This window comes from Hypanus sabinus, chromosome 4 (genome assembly GCF_030144855.1).
Source record: "Hypanus sabinus isolate sHypSab1 chromosome 4, sHypSab1.hap1, whole genome shotgun sequence".
Lineage (NCBI taxonomy): Eukaryota > Metazoa > Chordata > Chondrichthyes > Myliobatiformes > Dasyatidae > Hypanus > Hypanus sabinus.
Genome location: NC_082709.1, coordinates 41215309 through 41242319, shown reverse-complemented (window position 1 = coordinate 41242319; position 27011 = coordinate 41215309).

Here is a 27011-nt window from a genome sequence, read left to right as displayed (position 1 = left end):
GAAAGTTCACAGGAGTCTCAGAAACTTAATGATAGCCATGTGTGCGTTAGTTCATCAGCACTGTCAAGGCTATCTATAAGGTCCAAAGCTAATAAGAGCTAAGACGAGGATATCTACTGATGCTGGAAATACAAACACACACAAAATGCTGGTGGAATGCAGCAGGCCAGGCAGCATCTATAGAAAAAGTAGTTGACGTTTCGGGCCGAGACCCTTCGTCAGGACTAACTGAAAGAAAAGAAAGTAAGAAATTTGAAAGTAGGAGGGGGAGGGGGAAATCCAAAATGATAGAAGACCGGAGGGGGTGGGATGAAGCTAAGAGCTGGAAAGTTGATTGGCAGAAGGGATACACAGCTGGAGAAGGGAAAGGATCATGGGACAGGAGGCTGAGGGAGAAAGAAAGGGGGAGGGGAGCACCAGAGGGAGATGGAGAACAGGCAATGAGTGATTGTGAGAGCGACAGAGAGAGAGAAAAAAGAGAGAGGAAAAAAGAGAGAAAAAGAATGGGAGGGTGAAATAATAAATAAAGAAATAAATAAATAAACAAGGGATGGGGTAAGAAAGAGAGGAGGGGCATTAACAGAAGTTAGAGAAGTCAATGTTCATAAGGTGTTGTTCCTCCAACGTGAGTGTGGTTTCATCTTGACAGTAGAGGAGGCCATGAATAGACATATCAGAATGCGAACGGGACGTGGAATTAAAATGTGTGGCCACTGGGAGATCCTGCTTTCTCTGGTGGACAGAGCATTGGTGTTCAGCGAAACGGTCTCCCAGTCTGTGTCGAGTCTCAGTGAAATGGTCACCCAGTCTTTATCGGGTGACACTTCACCTGTGAGTCGGCTGGTGTTGTATACTGCGTCCAGTGCCCCTGGTGTGGCCTTCTATATATTGGTGACACCTGTCACAGACTGGGAGACTGTTTCGCTGAACACCTATGCTCGGTCCGCCAGAGAAAGCAGGATCTCCCAGTGGCCACACATTTTAATTCCATGTCCCGTTCCCATTCTGATATGTCTATCCATGGCCTTCTCTACTGTCAAGATGAAACTACACTTAGGTTGGAGGAACAACATCTTATATTCCATCTGTGTAGCCTCCAACCTGATGGCATGAACACTGATTCCCCTAACTTCTGTTAATGCCCTCCCCTCCCCTTCTTACTCCATCTCTTATTCATTCATTCATTCGTTCATTTATTAATTTATCTATTGATTGATTGATTGATTATTCCTTCCCCCCCCCCTTTTCCTCTCTTCTTTTTCTCTCTGCCCCTCTCACAACCACTCCTTGCCTCTTCTCCATCTCCCTCTGGTGCTCCCCTTCCCCCTTTCTTTCTCCCTAGGCCTCCCATCCCATGATCCTTTCCCTTCTCCAGCTGTGTATCCCTTTTGCCAATCAACTTTCCAGCTCTTAGCTTCATCCCTCCCCCTCCAGTCTTCTCCTATCATTTTGGATTCCCCCCCCCTCCTACTTTCAAATCTCTGCCTATCTTTTCTTACTGTTAGTCCTGACGAAGGGTCTTGGCCCAAAACGTCGACTGTACTTCTTCCTATAGATGTTGCCTGGCCCACTGTGTTCCACCAGCATTTTGTGTGTGTTGCTAATAAAAGCTAAGAACAGGTTTGATCTCATCACGGATAGAGAGTCAAAGCATGAAAGAACATTATATAATTCTCCAAATGAATGTTCCTACAGTGCAGGTGACTTCTACACCAGGAGTAAAGTTGCATTTCACATCTGGCCCCTCAGATGCTGCAGTCTGGCTGGAAAGCAAGAACTAATTCATACTGTAATCCAGTTTAGGATGAGGTTGATTATTAGATACGTACCTTACTCTTTTTCACTTCTAATGTAGCCTGAAGCATTAACTCTGTTTCTTTCTCCTTGGATACTACCTGATCTGCTGAGTATTTCTAGCATTTTCTGTTATTTATTTCACATTTTCAGCATCTGCAGTTTTTTTTGGAACCCATTTAGTTGTTCTTCATTTACAGAAAAGGTTCATGGTATGTGTTCGTTTAATTTTCTCTATTTCACTTCCTATATATTGTCTTGATTTACAGAGGTTTATTATAGCATGAGCTAAATTTATCACCTTTAATTTTATTCATTTTAAAAATAATATTTGCATTTTAATGATATGAGTTCTAAGTGCAAGAAAACTAAAAACAGTGAGTGCATAGGTTCCATCATTTGAAGCCTGGGCTTGTCCATTGTGATAGAAACACAGAAAGCCTACAGCACAATACAGGCCCTTTGGTCCACAAAGCTGTGCCGAACATGTCCTTGCCTTAGGAATTAACTAGGGTTACTCATAGCCCTCTATTTTTCTAAGCTCCAAGTACCTATCCAATGAGTCTCTTAAATTATCCCATCGTATCCACCTCTACCACCGTCGCCAGTAGCCCATTCCACGCACTCACCACTCTCCACTCTCCCTCAACTTCATTATCCAGGTCATTTATAAAAATCACAACGAGTAGGGTTACCAGAACAGATCCCTGAGGCACACCACCGGTGACCGACCTCCATGCAGAATATGAAACATCTACAAACACTCTTTACCTGCTGCGGGCAAGCCATTTCTGGATCCACAAAGCAATTTCCCCTTGGGTCCCATGCCTCCTTCCTTTCTCAATAAACCTTGCATGGGGTACTGAAATCCATATACACTACATCTACTGCTCTACCTTCATCAATGTGTTTAGTCACATTCTCAAAAATTCACAGGCTCGTAAGGCACGACCTGCCCTTGACAAAGCCATGCTGACTATTCCTAATCATATTATGCCTCTCCAAATGGTCATAAATCCTGCCTCTCAGGATCGTTCATCAACTTACCAACCACTGAAGTAAGGCACACTGGTCTGTAATTTCCCGGGCTATCTCTACTTCCTTTCTTGAGTAAGGGAACAACATCTGTAACCCTCCAATCCTCCAGAACCTCTCCCGTCCCCATTGATGATGCAAAGATCATCCCCAGAGTTTCAGCAATCTCCTCCCTCACCTCCCACAGTAGCCTGGGGTACATCTCCTCTGGTTCCGGTGACATATCGAACTTGATGCTTTCCAAAAACTCCAGCACATCCTCTTCCTTAAAATCTACATGCTCAAGCTTTTCAGTCTGCTCTTAGTCACCCCTACAGCGAGCTGAAAAGTTCAGCCCTGCAGGAAGGGCTGTGAGCTGCAGTAAAGCACATGCCACTGATCTCTCAGCAAGTAAGAGAGGCCATGTATCTCAGTTATTGTATCTGAATAAATTAAAAATATATTTTTGTCAATGTATTGTATAAGTATGTGATCACATAGAAAATAGAAGCTGGAATGCGCCTTAAGAGCTTTTGCACCTTATCTGCTGTTGAATAAAATCATAGTTGATTTTTTACCTCAACACCATGCTCCTGCTCACTCATGATCCCATCAGCATTCATGTATCAGTCAATATTTGTCTTCAATCTATTCACTGACTGTGTCTCCACAGCTCACCTCTGGTAGATAAGTACAAAAATTCACCACACTCTACATGAAGTTTCTTCTAATCTGTCTTGAATGGTAACCCTGTCTTTTGAAATGGCAATTCTGGTGTGCCAGCTATGAGAAACATTGTCTTTCCAGCTGTCATATCAAGCATTGTAAGAATTTTGCATGTTTCAGCCAAATCAAAAATCATTCTTCTGAGCAAGGAGATCATACATGTACAAGGAGTTCCTGGTCGCTCCATAAGTTCTCTATCTTGACATTACTCAAAACTTATTTGTAGTAAAGCAGAATATATTGCTTGCCTTTCTAATAGTTTGCTGTATTTATACATTAACCCACATATAAAGATATCCAGGTCTCAATCTCCCTCACAATTCTTCATATTATATTCCAAATGACATGCCTTCACCTATCCTTTTAATCACTCTGTGTCCCCTGAGTCTCAGTACCTACTCCACATAACACAGACTACTGACCAGGTTTATATCATCATCAAACTTAGATAGGTTACATTTGGTTCCCTTCATAAATATTATTGGTTTAGATTGTGAAAGGATGAGGCTAAGTAACAATCTCTGAAGCATCCCAATAGTTGCTGCCATTCAACTGGAAAATGACCCATTTGTTCCTCTTACCTGTTGTAAGTGACTTTGATGTGATTGACTAACTTTGATGTTACTCTTACTAGTATAAATCCAATAGCATGAATTCCATTAATATTTTATTTGGAATTTTATATTGTGCATTTGGACTAATGCAATACCTTGAAGAGAATCATGTCAAACAGAATATTAATCCATTATTGTATGCTGCACTATTTGTATTAAAATATCATTTATTCTTTTCTATAATGCAATAATTTTTACAAATGCTTCTGAAGATAACTCTTCCCTATAATTCATCATTAAGGAAATTTTCCATAAATTGAATCACTCTGTTCCTGATTCCACATGTATTGCCTTCACACTTAGCAGGTAGAGTCTAACAATACTGCTTGGCTAAAGATTATATTGAAACCATGGCTGGACATTTCCATAAGACTTCTGCAATTGTTCCATTTCACTCTCAGCAGAAAGATGTTGGAAATCTTATTTTCTCAGTGTTTACAATGTAGCTATCAGATTTCTGTAGCCAGTTAGGTAAGGAAGTTCTGGCTCCTAGTCTGTCATCTTAACCAAGCTTTCAGTCTTCTGCTCCCCCATAGATATTTGGCAAACATCTGCTCTGTCTCAAAGGATAAAAACCATTAAATACAGCTTTGACAACATCTCAGATGGAGATAAGCTGTGAATAGATTCTGAAAAATGCATGGAGTAGCAATCCTGCTGAGAGTCACAGAGGAAGTGGTGCCAGTTCACTCTCTCTCCCAAATGAAACACTAAATCTTCTGAAATGGATAGAATTTATCTTGAGAAACTGTCACTGGGACAATTTCAACTGGAACTCCCCTTATTGCAGCTATTTTTGAAGCACAGCATTATTGTGATGGGTCAACTGCTTTACTGGTAAATAATTTGTGTTTCATGATCTGGATAAAATGAGATTATTCAGACAATAGAATTTATCCAACACAGGAACTTTTTCAATAACCTATCTGTATGCAATATATTGAGCATGTTATTTCCCTATTATATTCCTACTCAATTGTATTATTGTTGCATTTATGTTGCTCTTGCTGCCAACCATTGTGTTAAAGTAGGAATACATTTTAATTCTTTTCTATTCAATGGTGGCATAGGCTTTCTGTATCTGCAGGGGAAGTGGTTAGGTTAAGATGGTGTCTAAAATGATAATAAAACAAACTGAAATAAAAACAGACTTGCAATGCTAACCCTCTTGAAATAGCACCACAATTAATGATAATTTAAAAGAGACACAAGTGCACTAGTGAACTTTAATGCAAATATTAACAGAAAACATTTGAATTAACTATCAATTAATTCCATTAAAATGAGTTGAATCCTAGCTCAGTATCATGCACCTATGTTATAGAAACGAATCATTACTGATTACACTGAAATAAGCACAAAATCAAGTCAATTTTATCAAAGTCATCAACACTAAAAGAATGTAATAATGTGTTATAATGGCAATTGTTGACAATACTAGTAGGTAAATCGATGTATACCTAACTAAATATGCCAGTTTGTGTATCTTGTATTAATTTTGCTCATGAAATGCAAAATATTCTACTTTAATTATAGCTTATATGTGGATCCCGAGAAATATCATTGTTCTTTAGGAAGTATCTATTCAATGCTCTGCTGCAGAAGAGTTTAGTCATTTAAAAAATATAAATATTATTTCAATGAAAACGGGCTTCCAAAGAGATTCATTATGCCCAATTTACATTTCATGAATAATAAGCATGGTAGACTGAATAATTTCATTAGCATGATAAGTTTTAGAGACTAGTCATGAGTGCTCTCTTTAAGCAATTGGCTGCTAAAGGTATAACATTAAAACACACATTGTGCATATTGTCGGTGACCCAGAGCAATCTAAACTAATTATATTCAAATAGACCACAATACTTCAGTACTGCTGGATTTATGCAAATTTTTTTATAGTTGACACGCTATTTAATTAGTGAAGTATGCATACTTATTCCTGGTTAGCTTAACAGAAGCAAACTCTCTTTTTTGCAATGTGACTTTATAATTTTGTCCTCAAATATAAGTTCATGAAGAGAAATAAGACATCTGCAAAATACATCTGAATTCTGTCATCTTATCCACAGGCAGAGCTTATAATATTGGCATTTTTAATTAGAATTCAGGATATATCTTAACTATGAGATTCTCTCTGAGGGATTATCAAATGGCATATTCATACTAGTCATCAAATCATTCTACTTTGACCCATCATCTTCCTTAATAACTTAAATTATGAAGGCATGCAAGGGTTTGTTTTGCCATGGGAAGGACATCTGCTCTCAATCCAGTTATTTTGGGCAGTAAATGCCACAGAGAATGCTCCTGTTTCATATTAAATAAGCAATGTTTTATTTTAACCCAGACACATTCTAAAATAAATTATAGTTAATTTGCATTGCTTTTCTTAGGAGTACCATAGTTTTCATAAAATGATGACAGTTAAACAGTGTAGGTAAATTACTGATAGAAGCATAAAAAGTTGGATGGCAGATCTATCACCTATTATTGCAGATCTTCGAACTTTTCTTTCCAAAATCAAAAGTATATAATGGAAAGTTGATCCAATATGATCTTATTTTATACTGTTGCTCTAACATACCTGTAAATAAATGCACATAATTTCTCTTTACTCTGCTGGCTGACAAGATAATAATATTATTACCTGGCATAATACTTCTGTGCACTGCATATAAGAAAGTTAATCACACCTATGTTGGTGCATGAATCATGCATCGTGCTGTTTACAGTCTGGGCCTATTGTGCTTCAAATAATCATTCATAGGGGCACATAGATGCAAACATACTATGAATATGGTTTGTATTAAATCTGATTTAAAGTACTGTGAACACCCTGGGACACTCATGCAGAAACAGGTTACCACCATGGAGTCTGATGTCTAATGCTCTTCAAGTAAGTCTCCAAGAAGATTTTGACATTCCTTGCAACAACTCCGAATCTCTGGACGTTACAACATCACACCCAAGTATGGGTTTCCTCTTCCACATCTGACCACATTTCCAAATTCCATTTTCTTCACCAAAACCTCTACCACTCTCCACTCTACTTCCCCAGATGTAGCATTATGGGTCCCTTGTCAACTCCTATTAGATTCCCCCTTCCCCAGCCCTGTATCTCTTTTACCTATCAACTTCCCAACTCCTTCCTTCCCCCTGCCATACCCAGATTCACCTGTCACCTTGTGTTTCTCTCTCTCTCCCCATCTTCTAACTCTGACTCCTCATCTCTTTTTCTCCAGCCCTGCTGAAGGGTCTTGGTCTGAAACATCAACAGTATTCTTTTCCTTCGACACTGCCTAGCCTGCTGAGTTCCTCCAGCATTTTGTGTGTGTTGCTTGGATTTCCAGCATCTGCAGATTTTCTCTTGTTTATGATTATGTGTCTCAGAACCTTTTCCAACTAACTATAGCCCACCTTCCATGCACCGACCCACTGATCTCTGTCCTCTGTGAAACTAGTATGAGAATCATTAAAAGGGAAATCTATCCACATGTACAAGGAGAAAGTTGCAATGGTAGATCAATCCAAAAAGCATGCAGTGCCTATCTGTACTTCATTTTCAGAGACCCTTTGACATTAAAAGCATTTTATGGATATTAGAAAAAAATCAACATTTTGAGTCATACTTTGGTTTTAGAGAGTGCACAAGAAAGCAGCATTCAGCATCAAGGATATCTATCATCCAGGCCGTGCTTTCTTCTCACTACTACCATTGGGCAGGAGATACTGGAGCCAAAGGTCTCAAACCATCCGATTCAAGAACAGTTATTAGCCTACAACCATCAGACTCCTGACTCAGCATGGATAACTTCACTCATTTCAATGCTGAACTGACTCCCCTAACCTACTGGCTCAATAACTCGTGTGCTCACTACTATTCAATTACTTCTTCATTATTTGCACAATTTGTCTTTTTTTGCCCATTGGTATTTTGTCAGTCTTTGTTTATGTATAGTTTTTCATAAATTCTATTGTATTTCTTTATTTTTCTCCAAATGTCTGTAAGTAAATGAATCTCAGTGTGGTGTATGGTGATGTATATTCACTTGATAATAAGTTTATTTTGACTTTGACTTAGATAGAATATCCAACAACAAGTGTTAGTCAGGCTTTAGCTCACAAACTTGAATTTCTAAATACTTTGTAGTAAGTTTTTGAATGCTTGTAGTGATGGTAAGATATCCATAGTCTGTATTAAAAGGAAAAAAAAAGCCACAATTCTTAACAAATCACTGAAAAAATGTAAAATAAGTAGGACAAAAATTGAGAAAGACCAAAGGAGGTCAACACCAAGTCAGGTAAAGAAAGTGAAATAAAGAGAAGGGAAGTCTGGATTAAGTGAATGAAAGAGAGAAAGAGAAGTACAGAAAGTTTAAAATTTTCAGCTTGCCTTTTAAATAATGATATCATTATCAAATAAAACAGAAGGAAATGGGGCTCTATGGGAATAATATTTACTATTCGGTGCAAAATTATTTGATTGATGGCAATCAATGATTTTCATGCCACAAAAATCATATTTCCACTTGCAATGACAAGACATAATTCCCTATGGTTGAATTCAACTCATGTCTAATACCCAAAAGTGCCAGCCCCGTATCATGCAGTGAGTTCCAGTGCAGAGGCATGAATGAAGCAGCATGCTTCTTCAACTTACTGACAGAATGCTCCATTCAAAGAGCCACATTCCAACTATCAGCCTCATCTCTCCTCCTCTCCTGAAAATGTTGTACTATTTGTAAATGAATAAAGGCTATTTGCCTTACCATTACTTTGACAGAGAATTCTGAGCCAGTATCTTACAGCGTGTAATAATTTTGGTGACAGAAAGCACACATGTATAGCATTTCAGAAAACAATGAACAATATCCTTTAAGTATTTTTGTAAAATGAGTTCCATCTCCTGGCACAGTGAATGAATGTAAACCTGATCAAAAAAAAAAGATTGACAGTCTCTGAAACCAGTTTGCTTCTTACTTTGCCATTTATATACCGAGATGGTAAAATGCTTTGCCTCTCAATCTGTCAAGCCTAAAGTCACCTGGGATTTTTTGATTGTCTTCTATTTTTTTTAATGTAGATATCATCAAAGTGAAGAATAGCAGTATTAGTCTCTCAGTACATTTCCTTCTGACAACCAGATAGTATATCTGCATCAAAGTCTATCCATCCAGATTCACACAGCATTCATATACAACATAGGAGCTGGTTGTTATTTATCAGATTAAAAGCAGAGAGACATCAAAAACATTAGAGTAATGAAGATATTTGGAGGAGTGCTGTAGGCTAGAATAGAAGCCTTGACTTAGGAGCATTCAGTAAAATGAACTCAGAGTATGGAGGTTAATCAGCAAGTTTTTAAAAATATAATTGAAATTTGATTTAGATTGTGCCAGTAATCCAGCAGTAGAATGCCAACGTCCCATTCAGGCATTTTTTTATAGCCCCTTTCAGAGGTTGAATTTTCTTAACACTGAGCCATGCTATCAAAGCATTAGTGAGATGCAAAGGAACTCTCAGGTAATGTCATGGAAAACCATGACCTAGAAGTTCTACAGCTTTGTAGATGTTTGCTCATGGTGATTTCAGATAGCAAAATGACACCTGGTTCCACGTTCAATCCTGTCTGAGGATTCCAAAGGGAAGCAAGAGAAAGCCAACTGCTGTCTACTATGGATAGGAGCTTAAGAATGGGAGAGCGGCTCCACAGAACAAAATATGTAGCCACTTGTAGTCAATGGAAGGCTGAGGATTAGGAATGGGTTCAGGAACCAGCAACTTTAAACTAAGTATACTTACTGTCTTGGAAATATTGAATGTCTGTACCTTGTGTATATTTGGTGTAAATTTTTTTTTATAGTTTTGTAAAAAAAACAATAAAAGGGCAGTGAGGAAATTGAAAGATCAAAGGGCCTTGAATATTCAGATGGAATACAGTGATGGGAAATGAATGGTCATATATGTTGGTAGGAGAAATAAAAAGGTGGACTATTTCCTAACTGGATAGAAAATGCAAAAAAAAAACTGAGGTGCAAATGGACTTTGGAGTTCTTGTGCAGAATTCCCTAAAGGTTAATCTGCAGGTTCAGTCTGTGGTGAGGAAGGGAAATGCATTGTTAGCATTCATTTCAAGAGGACTAGAATATAAAACTAGTGAGATAATGTTGAGGCTTTATAAAGCATTGGTGAGGCCTCACTTGGAGTATTGTGAGCAAGTCTGGGCCCCTCATCTTAGAAAGGACATGCTGACAGTGAAGAGGGTTCAAAGGAGGCTCATGAAGGTGATTCTAGGATTGAATGGCTTGTCATGTAAAGAGTGTTTGATGGTTCTGAGCCTATATTCAGAAGAATTTAGAAGAATGAAGGGCGACCTCATTGAAACCTATTGAATGGTGAAAGGCCTTGTTAGAATAGATGTGGAGAGAATGTTTCATATGGTGGGAGAGTCTAAGACCAGAGGATGCAGCCTCAGAATCGAGGGGTGTCCTTTCAGGATGACGATGAGGAGAAATTTCTTTAGCCAGAGAGTGGTGAATCTGTAGAATTCTTTGTCACAGGCAGCTGTGAAGGTCAAGTTATTTGGCCAAATATAGTTATTTAAGGCAGAGTTTTGTGAATTCTTGATTGGTCAGGGCATGAAAGGATACGGGGAGAAGGCAGAGAGGAAAATTGTATTGACAAATGTGATGGTCGATGGGTCAAATGACCTAATTCTGCTCCTATATGTTATGTTCTTATTACTGAATTCAGCTGGAAAGTGGAAATGTTAGAATTGAGTATTGGAGGATTGGGGAGTTTAGGAAGGTTAAGACCTACACCTTTAGGGGTAAAAAGCAAGATAGGGTGAGGTGGAGTGTTGATGATAGTGTTCAGTGTGAAGGGGAATAGTACAAAGGATCAAAAATTTGTTTAAGGCATATACCCTTCAGGAGTCCCATTCCATGATAACAACAGTAAAACATAGTTGTCCTTGGAATGCTCAATAGTATTTGCACACAGTTCATCTTGTTCTAACTTTCTCCACCAGGTTCCAGAGGATGTTTGTATGGGAAAATGTATCATCCCACAACATGGAAATTTCACCAACTCAGGCTAAATCACTGGGCAATGATTGGTTGAATTGCGGGAGGGCAACAAAATGACCCAAAAGTGCTTGTTACTGCATTTCACTCTGGATAAAATCAATTTTCAATCATATAATGCTGAAGTTAAATAGTATTAGGTAATTGAGCTTCAATGCCTCTTGGCTATCATGGAATGAATTTGCCACCAATCACAGGAGAAGTTCTCAGCCAGAATCATCCCATCAGTGGATGATCAGTGAGAGTTCAGGTGAGATAAATTAAGGCTCATCAAAAAATGTATTAGTATGGCTCGTGGAGAAGCCCACTGGCAATGAAAATTACTAAAGTAAAGGCGATCAAGCTTCAGCTTGATTGCACTGGAACATAGCCAAAATAAGGCAAAAGAGCATAAAAAATAGAAAATTCAAGTGCCATTTACAAACAATGCATTGTCAAGATGAAAATTTAAAAATGCTGGAAATACTTAAGATCAAGTAGTATCTGGGAAAATAGAAAGCAGGTTAATGTGTCAGGTTATTTTTAATGAAGGGTCTTAACTCAAATAGTGACCCAGTTTCTCTTTCTACTGATGTTGACTGCCTGCTAAGTGTTCTCAGCACTTCCTCTTTTTACTTAAGGTCCAATTTTTTTGTGAGTCGTTCAAAAATAAATATTGTGTTGGAAACTTGTTTTGACCAAAGACCCTAAATCAAATTAATCAGACTGAAACAGAGAAAATAGGAGAAGTATATCAATTGGCCCACACAAGTTTCCATTGATTATACATATTCACAGTCCTTTGAGGAGGCTTTTGATTTATTTACATGTTTTTAAATATATTAAGTTTACAAAATCTTCAATAAATATATCACTTTAATAAAACCAAAAATTTCATACAGATGAAGCTACTAACGGCACTAAATGGTCTTGTGTAGATTTTAAAGTCATCACAGAGGCATGGACTATGATACAAGTCCTTATTCCTTGATGACCCCTATGTTTTATAACTCCAAAACATTAAACTAATTGACATGGAGCCAGGAATGTATGTCTTAGTTTCATTTATACTTTAACTGAGCCGCACTCTCTGGCTTCGTGACATAGTGAAGTTTGTCAGTCACTCTGCTTGGCAGGAGGGGCATATAGCTGTGAAACAATCAGGTTCTGGGGCCTTCTGCATGGTGGTTGCAAGGGTTGACTCTGGGGTAGCAGGATATGATTCCGACAGCCCTGGATACTCATCTTCTCAAGCAATTAACTCTGCTCTCCTCAACTGATGGATGTGTTATTTCAAGATGACATCTGATGCAGTCTCCACAGAAGCCAACTTCCGTCAAGGGAAAATTTATCCTGTCCCTGCTAAAATGGGGAAGCTAGACTTTCTGCTGCACATTCCAGTCATTTTCAGTTGTCATGTAGACCTGAAATAGTGTGGAGTCTTGTCTAGTTTCCCTTTGGATCGCGTCTGCCATAATAGAGAGACTTTTGATTTGCATAAGGGAGAATGCATTTAGAGGAGTATTCAGTTCTGTCAATTCTTCAGGTACTTCCTTTTCCATTAGTAAATGGGACAATCCATCGACATTTCCAGATTAGTTGTCCTCTTGATTTTGATCTTGCAATTATTTCGTCTTAGAAACAGAGCCCATTTCTGCATTTAAGACTACAAGGCCATAAGACATAGGAGCAGAATTATGCCATTCAGCCTATCAAGTCTTCTCCTCTAATACATCATAGCTGATCCCAGATCCCACGCAACCCTATACACCGGCCTGCTTGCCATATCCTTTGATGTCCTGACCAATCAGGAAACTATCAACTTTCTGCTTTAAATATACCCACGGACTTGGCCTGCACCACAGTCTGTGGCAGAGCATTCCACAAATTCACTACTCACTGGCTAAAAAAACCCTCCTTACCTCTGTTCTAAAAGGATGCCCCTCAATTTTGAGGCTGTACCCTCTAGTTCTGGATATGCCCACCACAGGAAATATCCTTTCCACGTCTACCTTATCTACTCGTTTCAAAATTTCGTAGGTTTCAATGAGATCCCCACCACATTCTTCTAAATTAGAGTGCGTACAGGCTCAAAGCTGCCAAACACTATTCATATGTTAACCCTTGCATTTCCAAAATCATCCTCATGAACCTTTTTTGAACTCTCTCCAATGACAACACTTTCTTTCTAAGATTGGTAGCCTAAAACAATTGACAATACTCCAAGTGTGTCCAGACTAGTGTCTTATAAAGCTTCACCATTATCTCCTTGCTTTTATGTTCTGCTCCTCTTTAAATAAATGCCACAATTGCATTTGCCTTCTGTACCTCAGACTCAACTTGTAAATCAACATTCTGGGAGTCTTCCACGAGGATTCCTAAGACCCTCAGCACCCCTGATCTCTGAATTTTCTCCCCATTTAAGTAATGATCTGCAATATTGTTCACTTTACCAAAAGACATTTACATACATTTCCCAACACTGTATTTCATCTGCCAATTTTTTTCATTTTTTCCGATTTGTCTCTGCTACAATTGCATTGCTTCCTCAGCAGTACCTAGCTCTCCACCTATCTTTGCTTCAATTGCAAAATTTACACAAAGCCATCAATTCCATTATCTAAATCATTGACTATCAATGTGAAAATAATGGTCCCAATACTGACACCTGAGGAGTGCCACTAGTCATTGACAGCCAACAAGAAAAGGCCCCTTTTATTCGCACTCACTGCCTCCTATCTGCCATTCCTCTATCCATGCCAGTATCTTTCCTGTAACGCCATAGGATTTTGTCTTGTTAAGCAGCCTCATGTGTGGCACATTATCAAATCTAAGTAAATGAAAATCTAAGTAAATGACATCCACAGCCTAGCCTTTGTCCACCCTGCTTGTTACTTCCTCAAAGAACTCTAAAGGATTTGTCAGGCAAGATTTCCCTTCAGAGAAACCATGCTGACTTTGACTTATTTAATCATTTGTCTCCAAGTACCCCAAAACCTCATCCTTAATAATAGACTCCAACACTTTCCCAACCACTGAGGTTAGGCTCACTGGCCTATAATTTCCTTTCTTTTGCCTTCCTTCCTTCTTGAAGAGTGAAGTGACATTTGGAACCTTCCAGTCCTCCAGGACATTGCCAGAATCAACTAATTCTTGAAAGATAATGACCAATGCATCTGTTATCTCTTCAACAATCTCTCTCAGGACTCTGGGATGTAGTCCATCTGGTCCAGGTGACTTATCCACCTTAAGTCCTTTGAGCTTACCCAGCACTTTTTCCTTTGTAACAGCAATGGCATTCAACCCTGCTCTCTGACACTGATGGACCTCCAGCACACTGCTAGTGTCTTCAACAATGAAGACAAATGCAAAATACTCATTAAGTTCATCTGCCATTTCTTTGTCCCCCATTACTACCTTACCAGCATAAATTTCCAATGGTCCAAAGTCAACTCTCAATCCCTTTTACTCTTTATATAACTGGAAAAAATAATTTCAGTACCCTGGTTTATCTTATTGACTTGTTTACCCTCATATTTCATCTTTTCCCTTCTTATAGCTTTCTTAGATGCCTTTTGTTGGATTTTAAAAACTTCCCAATCATCCAACTTCCCACTCACTTCTGCTACTTTGTATGACCTTTTCTTGGCTTTTTTTGCAGACCTTAACTCCTCTTGTCAGCCATGGTCGCCTATCCCTGCCATTTGAAAACATTTTTTTTTCTGTGGGACATATCTATCCTGCACCTTGTGAACTATTCCCAGAAATATCAGCCATCTCTGCTCTGCTGTCATCCCCACCAGTATCCTCCTCCAATCCACCTGGGCAAGCTCCTCTCTCATGCCTCTGTAATTCCCTTTATTCCATTGTGATATTGATACATGTGACCTGTGCTTCTCCCTCTCAAATTGCAGTATGAATTCAGTCATATTATTATCACTGCTTCCTAAGGGTTCCTATATGTTAAGCTTCCTGTTGAGATCTGGGTTATTACACAACATCTAATTGAACATTGCCTTTCCCCTAGAAGGCTCAGCACAAGTTGCTCTAAAAAGCCATTGTGTAGGCATTCAATAAATTTCCTCTCTAGCGATCCGACACCAAACTGATTTCCCCAATCCCCTTGTATATTGAAGTCCATCATTACAATTGTGACGTTACCCTTATTACATGCCTTTTCCAGCTCCCTTTGCAATCTCAACCTTACATCTTGGCCTCTATTTGGAGGTCTACGTATGATTCCCATAACGGTCTTTTTTAACCCTTGCAGTTTCTTAACTCCACCCAGAAAGATTTAATATTTATTGACCCTATGTCAACACTTCCTAAAGATGTAATTCCTTCCTTACCAACAGAGTCACAGCACCGTCTATGCCTTCCTACCTGTTTTGTGCTACTGCTGTTAGTGGATTGAACATGGCCACTCTTGAATGATGATAAGCAATGGGTAAACTCTCTCCTGTATATGCACTCATTGAAACATTTTACACCCCAAACTAAATTCAAGGCCTCTCTGTCAATCTGTGCATAACTTTTTTCTGTAGCAATAAGGGAACGTGATGGGGCTATGGGGAGTTCACCCCCATCATTCATAACATGACATGACTGCACCTACACCATAAGTTGAGGAGTTACAAGCTAAGTTCACTGGATGACGTGGATCATCATGTGTGAGTACAGTGTCTAATGTCAACATTTCCTTTGCCTTTTGGAAAGCCATCTCACAATGCTTTGTCCATTACCATTTCTTCCTGATCTGCAGTAATGAGTTCACAGCAGCCTGGTTTGGCAGAAATCTGTTATAGTAATTGACAAATCCTAAAAAGTTCTGCAACTGTGATATGTCTTTTGGCCTTGGGGCATCTACCACTGCTTGAATTTTTCAGCAGACTTGCATAATCCTTGTGTGTCAATACCATGATCATAGTAAGTGATGCTTGGTTTAAAAATAACATACTTGTCATGTCGTGCTCTGAGCTTATGATCTTCTAATCTTTTAAACACTGTTTTGATATTTTGGAGATGTTCCTTGTCATCTTTACTATTAACAAAGATGTCATCCAGGTAACACTGAGTGCCTGGCCAGCCTTGCATCACCTGGTTCTCAGCTTTCTGCCAAAGTGCTGGTGCAGATGCTACTCCAAAAATAAGCCTGTTATAGTGATAAAATCCCTTGTGAATGTTTATGGCAAGAAACATTTTGGACTCTTCTTCCATTTCTATCTGCCTGTAGGCCTCAGCTCTGTCTACTTTGCTGAAAAGTTTTCCTCCAGAAAGGTTTGCCAACGTAAATCTATCCTGAGCAGAGGGTATTGATCTATTTTCAGTACTGAGTTAATGGTGACCTTAAAGTTTCTGATGGACCTAACAGACCCATTCTTCTTGGCTACTGAGACCACTGGTATTCCCCATTGGTTCCACCCAACATTGAAAAGAATTCTTCCAACATCTATGCAATCCAGCTCACTGACTACTTTATCACTGATGGTGTAAGAAAGTGGATGGGCTTTGTAAACCTTATGTGTGGAGTTTTTATTTAATACTATTTTATCCTTGATATGATTGAGTTTTCCAGTGCCATCCTTGAACACTGCTGTGGCATTATTCAGTATCTTTCTTAATTTGCTTTCAGTTGACTCTATTGCAGGGATGTGACATGCAAATAGTGGATGGGTCTCCAATCAAAACATAGTCGCCTCAGTCACTCACAGCTCCATAATGCTGGCCCTACTGTTTTTACCACATACAAGCCCAATGTGGCTTGTTGATTGTAGTATTTCACTGTGATGAATGTCATTCCCACAGGAGGTACCTTTCTCCAGTATAGGTTCTCAGTTAGATACCTACTGGCTTCAATTCAGTATCTTAGAAATACTGTTTAAACTCACTTTGAGGAATGGCTGAAACAGCTGATCCAGTGTACAATTCTATTTTATTTAATTTGTCATTCACTTTTGGTGTAAACTATATTGGTTGTCTCCTGTTAATTTTTACTTTGTAAATCTCAAGGCTACTTAGTCCAGTATCACTCTTACCATTAATAGATTTTTCATCAACAGCTTGCGGATTAGTGCTCTTTTCGAAACTGAAACTTGATTTTTTAAAATCCTTTGATTTGTGTTTGCTGAATGTGCTCTTTGTATGTGGTTTTGCTTTTAACTTTGCATTGGTCTATTGTATGTGAGCTCATGCCACAACTGTGAAACAGCTTGTGCATCCAGTCAGACTTCTGTTTAGACATTATAAACAGAAAGCTCATTTTCATTCCTGACTGCAAGTGAATTACGACTCTTGCCACTGTTTCCATTGATACAGCAATTTCAACTGCTCTTTAAAATGTGAGACATAATTTCGGCTGGTTTATTTGGAGCAGTCAAACGTATAAGCAAACTCTATGCTTTTCCACCTAATGCACTCAGCTTCTCCACGGCTATTTCATTTGCTTCAAAATATTGAAAGCTTCAAAATATTGATTCCTGGGATGGCAGGGCTGTCTTACGCAGAGAGATTGGAGAGATTGGGCTTGTACATGCTGGAATTGAGGAGATTGAGAGGGGATCTGATTGAAACGTTTAAGATAATTAAAGGATTTGATAGGATTGAGGCAGGTAATATGTTCCAGATGTTGGGAGAGTCCAGTACCAGAGGGCATGGATTGAGAATAAGAGGTCAGTTATTTAAAACCGAGTTGAGGAGGAGCTTCTTCTCCCAGAGAGTTGTGGAGGTGTGGAATGCACTGCCTCGGAAGATGGTGGAGGTCAATTCTCTGGATGCTTTCAAGAAGGAGCTGGATAGATATCTGATGGATAGGGGAATCAAGGGATATGGGGACAAGGCAGGGACTGGGTATTGATAGTGAATGATCAGCCATGATCTCAGAATGGCGGTGCAGACTCGAGGGGCTGAATGATCTACTTCTGCACCTATTGTCTATTATCTATTATCTATTATCTATAAAATACTGCTCAATTTATTCAGTATACAATACCCAGTTATTGCTTGTTGAATCAAACATGTCTATCTTTCTAATGTAGTCATCCATTTCTGCTAAATATATGAGATGATTATCACTTGGTACTCAGTGTAAATGAAACTGAATTTGTTTTCTGCCCCTTTCTTTACTTGGTCATTTCTCACTGCACTTTTATTTTAACTTGAATGTTGCCATGCTTCAACAGGTTAGTAGTCATCTCAGGTTTGTTTAACATTTCCTTGTCACCACTGTTATGTTTCATAACTCTAAAACATAAAATTAATTAAAAGGAAATACGGAGCTGAGAATGCATGTTTTAGTTTTGTTTTGCTTTAAGTGAGGTGTTCTCTATAATGTAATGGTTTAATGGTGTATGTCATTCACAAACTTTTACATATAATTGTAAGAATGCTTATCAAACAGTATATTTAAATATTACTCAAATAATACTGAGACTCTAAATACATAAGTAATCATTTCCACCTGTATTAAAATGACTGCACCAAACTGTTGCATCAAGTGCACCTATGTGAACACCTTTATTGAAAGGAACAAAATAACAGACATCTAAAACGTTCTTTGATTTCAGTAGTTCATGAAAAATTTAATGTAAACAGTAAAGTATTGTTTCCATTTATATCTCAACACCTTAAATATTGTGCAAAGAACTGGGGACATATGATCCTGGGTAAATCCATTTGCAGCAGACTTAAAATCAAAACTTCTCAATCGCATTAAATTCTGTGCTAACATCTATTGAATACTGGAACATATGCTCAGCAATGATATTTCTTGAAATTCATTTTGCATTTACAAAATGTTCCCAAACTATGACTTCTGAAATCCAAAATATTACCCTGGCAGTAAGGTTTTTAAAATCATATTCTTTCCCATCTGATCGGACCATTTCCTTGTATCAGCAAGAACCAGCAATCTGTCAGTGACAAATAAACACTTGATAGCCTTTTACAAGACTTGCACAAATCATTTTCCTGATGCAAAGGAGATCGCACTTTGCATTATTGTATTCAAAAACCCAGAAATGGTTTTTTGACAATGATCACATTCATTTATGCAAACTATGTCTTATAAACTAAGTGTACCTGCTACTGACTTCACACCTCGATCTTCTCACCTGAGGAACTTTCTGAACATCTCTATTACATTATGTGAAGTTGGAAGGAATAATAAAGATGATGGATTATGTTTTTATTGCATCAGCAGCAGTTCCGTATCAGTAGATCCCTACAAAAGATGTTGTTGCTTTTGTTGTTCTTAATTGTAAGTAGGTGACATTTCACAGCAGGGCATGAGACTAATTACATCAAATGTCACCAGCACTGCCTTTTATATGAAGTCTGTGCAAGCCTCATAACCCAAGAAAATCAGTTTGTTTATTTAAGATATTAAAGTCATGAATCACAACAGGGAAAGGATATATAGTATCTCTCGTTGTGACATGTCCTGGTAAGAAATTATTCTTTAGTTAGTGACTTCCGGATTTGACATGTGTGCTTCATATTAGGATTGTGACTTAAATCTGGCTCTCCTTAAGCCTTTAAATAGGTTTCATTACATTCTGCTAGGAAATCGATAACTATGTAAACCTACAGAGAGTGCAGCTGAATGTGAGATCCCTCCAGTTCTTGAGCATGCTGCTTTTTATAATCAGCAGATGAAGCCCTGTTTTTGCATTGTGCATTTTGCAAAACGTCAATTTTTGAAATCAAATAATATTCAAATTATCCCATGCTGTGTAGCTGCTTTAGCTATTTCTACCACTCTACCAGGCTATGGCCCATTCTCACTACTACCATCAGGCAGGAGGTACAGAATCCTCAGGTTCCACACCACCAGGCTAGAAACAGTTATTAGCCTACAACCATCAGAAATAACATGGATAACTTCAATCAAAAGTCAAAATTTCAGAACAGATTCAGGTTTATTATCACTGGCATGTGTCATGCAATTTGTGAACTTAGCAGCAGCACTTCAATGCAATACATAATATAGAGGACGAAGAAAAAAAAGAATAAATACATCAATCAATTACAGTATATATATACTGAATGGATAAAAAAATGTGCAAAAACAGAAAAAAATCGCTTCTGGGGTGCTTGGAGGCATGGCAGCAGAACTCTCAATGGATATGGTTAAGATCACCAACATATGTATGTATGTATCTTCAGACTCCTGAATCTATTTCCCATTATTAGCAATGAGAACAAGGCATGTCCCATGTGATGGGGGTTCTTAATGATGGATGCCACACTTTTGAGGTATCACTCCTTGAAGATGTCTCAGATACTACAAAGGCAAGTGCCCATGGTGGAGTTGACTAAGTTTACAAGTCTCTGCAGCTAATTTTGATCCTGTGCAGTAGCCCGCTCATACTCCATGGAACATCTGTAGAAACGTTTGAGTGTCTTTGGTGACATACCAAATCTCCTCAAACTTGTAATGAAACATAGCCACTGTCATGTCTTCTTTGTAGCTGCATTGATATGCTAGGTCCAGAATAGATCTTCAGAGATATTGACACCCAGTAACTTGAAATTGCTCACACTTTCCACTTTGACAAGATGACACTGTGTACAGCAGCCCTGTTGTGAGGTCTGCACCAACTTTACAGTGTACTGCTAATTTCTGCATTTTCCTTCGCATTTTTTGTTCAAGAAGATGATAATCACATCAGTTATGATTGACTGATTCTTCAGAACATCGGGAAGATGACATTTACCCACAACATGCAGCCTTTACTACATTGGGAACCCCTGCTTACACGTTCCATGTGAGGCTCATTTATTATGCCATCGCTACCTCAGAAGCAGCGCTGGAGGTGAGAGAGAAGGGCCGACGTCCTGATGAGATTGAGATGGCATGCTAATCAGCCGCAGGTCCCTAGCATACTCCAGGCTAACGTTCTGTCCCTGGACAACAAGCTGTGCGGACTGACAGTCAAAATCTCCTATCAGCGGGAAGCATTTTGTGCTTCATGGAGACTTGGTTGACAGAGGAGATACCAGATCACGTCATTAAGTCCTCCGGTTTCTCCCTGTTTTGGGTGGACAGGTCTAAGAACCTCTCTGGGAAGAGTAAAGGAGATGGGCTATGCTTCATGGTCAATAATGATTGGTGTGACCCCCGGAAAGTGCATGCCCTCAAATCCTTTTGTTCGCCAGATCTGACGTACCTTGTGCTGCTGTGTAGACCCTTCTGGCTGCCTAGAGAGATCATGGCTGTTATTATCACAGCTGTGTATATTCCGATGCAGGCTGATACTGACCTGGCTCTCAAGGAACTGTACAAGACCATCAGCACCCTGGAGACTGCACAACCAAAGGTTACTTTTATCGTCACAGGAGACTTTAATTGAGCATTGCTGACTAAAGTCTCTCTGAAGGTTTGTCAACGCATCCAGGTGAGCACACGGGGTATAGCACATCTGACCACTGCTACTCTTCCTTCCACAATGCCCTTCTGTTCTCTGGCTGGGAAATGTGCTCAATCCTCCATCCTGCTTCTCCCCACGTACAGGCAGAAGCTGAAACAAGAGGTGGTTGTATTTGAAACCGTACTCTTGTGGTCCGACCAATCAGTCTCCATCTTATAGGACTGCTTTGATAACATCAACTGAAATATCTTATGTGATGAGGATGTCTCCGAGTTCACGCAAGGGGTCATGAGCTTCATCCGGAAGTGCACCAGGAATTCAGTCAGGATCTGCTCAAACCAGAAACCCTGGATCACCGCACGAAATGGAGATTTTGCCGTCGGTAACCACCAGGATCTCAAAAAATGCAGCCACGATCTACACAGTCATCAAGGTACCGAAACGATAATACAGGGACAAGATCCAGACACAACTCTCCACCAACAACACACACAATTTATGGCAAGGTCTGCACGCCATCGCAGATTTCAAAGCTAAGCCCAGTGATGCTGCCCAACACCATTGCCTCTCTCCCAGATGAGCTAGATCTTTTTGTACGGTTGGTTCAATGTTGCCAACACCAAGCCCCTGAAGAGAGCCACAAAAGTGACCTGTACCTAGGTCACCTCTGAGGCTGAAGTAAGCAGGTGTTTCGGATGAGTGGACAGTCACAAGGCTGCAGGACCGGCCGGCATCCCAGGATGAGTACTCAGGTTGTGCACAGCACAATTCAATTCGCCTACTGACACAACCGATCGACAGATGACGCAATAGCTACAGCTCTACACACTGTCCTTATGCACCTGGAGAAGGATGCTTATGTGGACTTGGACTGCAGTTCAGCATTTAACACCATAATTCCCTCTATGCTTAACAAGAAGCTCAGAGACCTCACCTTCACCCTGCCTTGTGCAGTTGGACTTCATGTCAGATCACTGGCAGGTGGTAAGAGTGGGCTCCCTCACCTCTGCCTCTCTGACCCTCAACAGAGGAGCCCCCCACCAGAGCAGAGTCCTAAATTTCCTTTTAATAGAAAATAGGTGCAGGAGTAGGCCATTTGGCCTTTCGAGCCTGCACCGCCATTCAGTCTGATCCTGGCTGATCATCCAACTCAGAACCCTGTACCTGCTTTCTCTCTATACCCCCTGATCCCTTTAACCACAAGGGCTATACCTAACTTCCTCTTAAATATAACCAATGAACCAGCCTCAACTGTTTACTGTGGCAGAGAATTCCACAGATTCACCACTCTCTGTGTGAAGAAGTTTTTCTCATCTTGGTCCTAAAAGGCTTCCCCTTTATCCTTAAACTGTGACCCCTCGTTCTGGACTTCCCTAACATCCGAAACAATTTTCCTGCATCTAGCCTGTCCAATACCTTTAGAATTTTATACGTTTCAATAAGATCCCCCCTCAATCTTCTAAATTCCAGTGAGTATAAGCCTAGTCAATCCAGTCTTTCTTCATATGAAAGTCCTGCCATCCCAGGAATCCATCGGGTGAACCTTCTCTGTACTCCCTCTATGGCAAGAATGTCTTTCCTCAGATTAGGGGACCAAAACTGCACACAATATTCTAGGTGTGGTCTCACCAAGGCCTTGTACAAGTGCAGTAGAACCTCCCTGCTCCTGTACTCAAGTCCTTTTGCTATGAATGCCAACATACCATTTGCCTTTTTCACCGCCTGCTGTACCTACATGCCCATCTTCAATGACTGGTGTACAATGACACCCAGGTCTCGTTGCATCTCCCCTTTTCCTAAATGGCCACCATTCAGATAATAAACTGTTTTCCTGTTCTTGCAACTGAAGTGGATAACCTCACATTTATCCACATTAAATTGCATCTGCCATGAATTTGCCCACTCACCTAACCTATCCAAGTCACCCTGCATCCTCTTAGCATCCTCCTCACAGCTAACACCGCCACCCAGCTTCGTGTCATCCGCAAACTTGGAGATGCTGCATTTAATTCCCTCATCTAAATCATTAATATATATTGTAAACAGCTGGGGTCCCGGCACTGAGCCTTGCAGTCTTCCACGAGTCACTGCCTACCATTCTGAAAAGGTCCCGTTTACTCCCACTCTTTGCTTCCTGTCTGCCAACCAATTCTCTATCCACATCAATACCATACCCCCAATACCATGTGCTTTAAGTTTGCACATTAATCTGTGTGGGACCTTGTCAAAAGCCTTTTGAAAATCTAAATATACCACATCCACTGGCTCTCTCCTATCCACGCTACTAGTTACATCTTCAAAATATTCCATAAGTTTTGTCAGACATGATTTTCCTTTCACAAATCCATGCTGACTTTGTCCGATGATTTCACCTTTTTCCAAATGTGCTGTTATCACATCTTTGATAACCAACTCCAGCATTTTCTCCACCACCGATGTCAGACTAACCGGTCTATAATTCCCCGGTTTCTCTCTCCCTCCTTTTTTAAAAAGTGGGATTACATTAGCCACCCTCCAATCCTCAGGAACTAATCCAGAATCTAAGGAGTTTTGAAAAATTATCACTAATGCATCCACTATTTCTTGGGCTACTTCCTTCAGCACTCTGGGATGCAGACCATCTGGCCCTGGGGATTTATCTGCCTTTAATGCTTTCAATTTACCCAATGCACCTCCCTACTAACATGTATTTCCCTCAGTTCCTCCATCTCACTAGACCCTTGGTCCCTTACTATTTCCGGAAGATTATTTATGTCCTCCTTAGTGAAGACAGAACCAAACTAGTTATTCAATTGGTCTGCCATGTCTTTGTTCCCTATGATCAATTCACCTGTTTCTGACTGTAAAGGACCTACATTTGTCTTGACCAATCTTTTTTCTTTTCACGTATCTATAAAAGCTTTAACAGTCAGTTTTTATGTTCCCTGCCAGCTTTCTCATAATCTTTTTTCCCTTTCCTAATTAAGCCCTTTATCCTCCTCTGCTGGTCTCTGAATTTCTCCCAGTCCTCAGATGTGCTGCTTTTTTTTGCTGATTTATATGTTTCTTCTTTGGATTTGATACTATCCCTAATTTCGCTTGTCAGCCATGGGTGCACTACGTTCCCTGGTTTATTCTTTTGCCAAACTGGGATGAACAATTGTTGTAGTTCATCCATGTGATCTTTAAATGCTTGCCATTGCATATCCACCGTCAACCCTTTAAGTATCATTTGCCAGTCTATCTTAGCTAATTCACATCTCATACCTTCAAAGTTACCCTTCTTTAAGTTCAGAACCTTTATTTCTGAATTAACTATGTTACTCTCCATCTTAATGAAGAATTCCACCATATTATGGCCACTCTTACCCAAGGGGCCTCGCATGACAAGATTGCTAACTAACCCTTCATCATTGCTCAATACCCAATCTAGAATGGCCTGCTCTCTAGTTGTTTCCTCGACATGTTGGTTCAGAAAACCATCCTGCATACATTCCAAGAAATCCTCTTCCTCAGAACCCTTACCAATTTGGTTCACCCAATCTATATGTAGATTGAAGTCACTCATTATAACTACTGTTCTTTTATTGCACACATTTCTAATTTTCTGTTTAATGCCATCCCCAACCTCACTACTACTGTTAGGTGGCCTGTACACAATTCCCACCAAAGTTTTCTGCCCCTTAGTGTTATGCAGCTCTACCCATATCGATTCCACATCCTCCAGGCTAATGTCCTTCCTTTCTATTGTGTTAATCTCCTCTCTAACCAGCAATGCTACCCCACCTCCTTTTCTTTCCTGTCTATCCCTCCTGAATATTGAATATCCCTGGATGTTGAGCTCCCATCCTTGGTCACCCTGGCGCCATGTCTCTGTGATCCCAACTATATCATATTCATTAATAACTATCTGCACATTCAATTCATCCACTTTGTCATGAATGCTCCTCGCATTGACACACAAAGCATTCAGGCTTGTTTTTACAATTATCTTAGCCCTTATACAACTATGATGAACAATGGCTCTTTTTGCTTTTTGCCCTGAATTTGCCTGCCTGCCACTTCTACTTTTCACCTGACTACTTTTTGCTTCTATCCTCATTTTACACCCCTCTGTCTCTCTGCACTTGTTCCCATCCCCCTGCCACATTAGTTTAAAGCCTCCTGAACAGCAGTATCTGATAATTTAATCTGATAATTAAACTTGCTGATAACACTACACTGATTGGCCTAATCTCAAATAATAATGAGGCATTTTACAGAGAAGAAGTCATTGCCCTGACACGGTGGTGTCAAGAAAACAACCTCTCCCTCAATGTCGCAATAACAAAGGAGCTGGTTGTGAACTACAGGATGAACAAAGACAGGCTAACCCCTATTGACATTAATGGATCTGGAGTTAAGAGGATGAACAGCTTTAAGTTCCTTGGCAAACACATCACCGAGGATCTCACGTGGTCTGTACATTCTGGCTGTGTGGCGATAAAAGCACAATATCACCTCTTTCAACTCAGATAGTCAAAGAAGTTTGGCATGAGTCCCCATATCCTAAGAACTTTCTACAGGGGCACAAATGAGAGCATCCTGACTGGCTGCATCACTGCCTGGTATGGGAACTGTACTTTGCTCAATCACAGGACTCTGCAAAGAGTGGTGTGGACAGCCCAGCACATCTGTAAATGTGAACTTCCCACTGTTCAGGACACTTAGAGAGCCAGGTGCATAAAAAGGGCTCAAAGGATCATTGGGGACCTGAGTGACCCCAACCACAAACTGTTCCAGCTGCTACCATCCGGGAAACGGTACCACAACATTAAAGCCAGGACCTACAGGCTCCGGGACAACTTCTTCCACCAGGCCATCAGACTGATTAATTCACGCTGACACAATTGTATTTCTAAGCTATATTGACCGATCTGTCTTATATCCTGCTATACATACTATTTATTACAAATTACTATAATTTGCACATTGCACATTCAGACAGAGATGTAACGTAAAGATTTTTACTCCTCTCATGTATGTGAAGGATGTAAGAAATAAAGTCACTTCAATTCAATCCTGATCCCTCAATGAGGACTGATTAAGTAAATTAAATATATGTCACCATATACAACCCTTCCTCCGATCTGATTCTACAAGCTACTGACTCACTTTCAAGGACTCTATGAGGGGTGATTGATATGTTCATGGCCTAGGATAGAAGGAGTCAATTTTAGAAAACCTAGTACAATTATTTTTCAACATAGTCCCCTCCTGCATTTACACACTTAGTCCAGCAGTCGTACAGCATATGGATCTTGGACCTCCAGAAAGTTTGTGGCCTAAGGTAGAAGGAGATGAGTTATACAACTCTCATTACATGCACATGCAGGTCAACTTTTTTGAGTGATTATGCAGAAAGTTTGAAGTTAATAACTCATCTCCTTATACCTTAGGCCACCAACTTA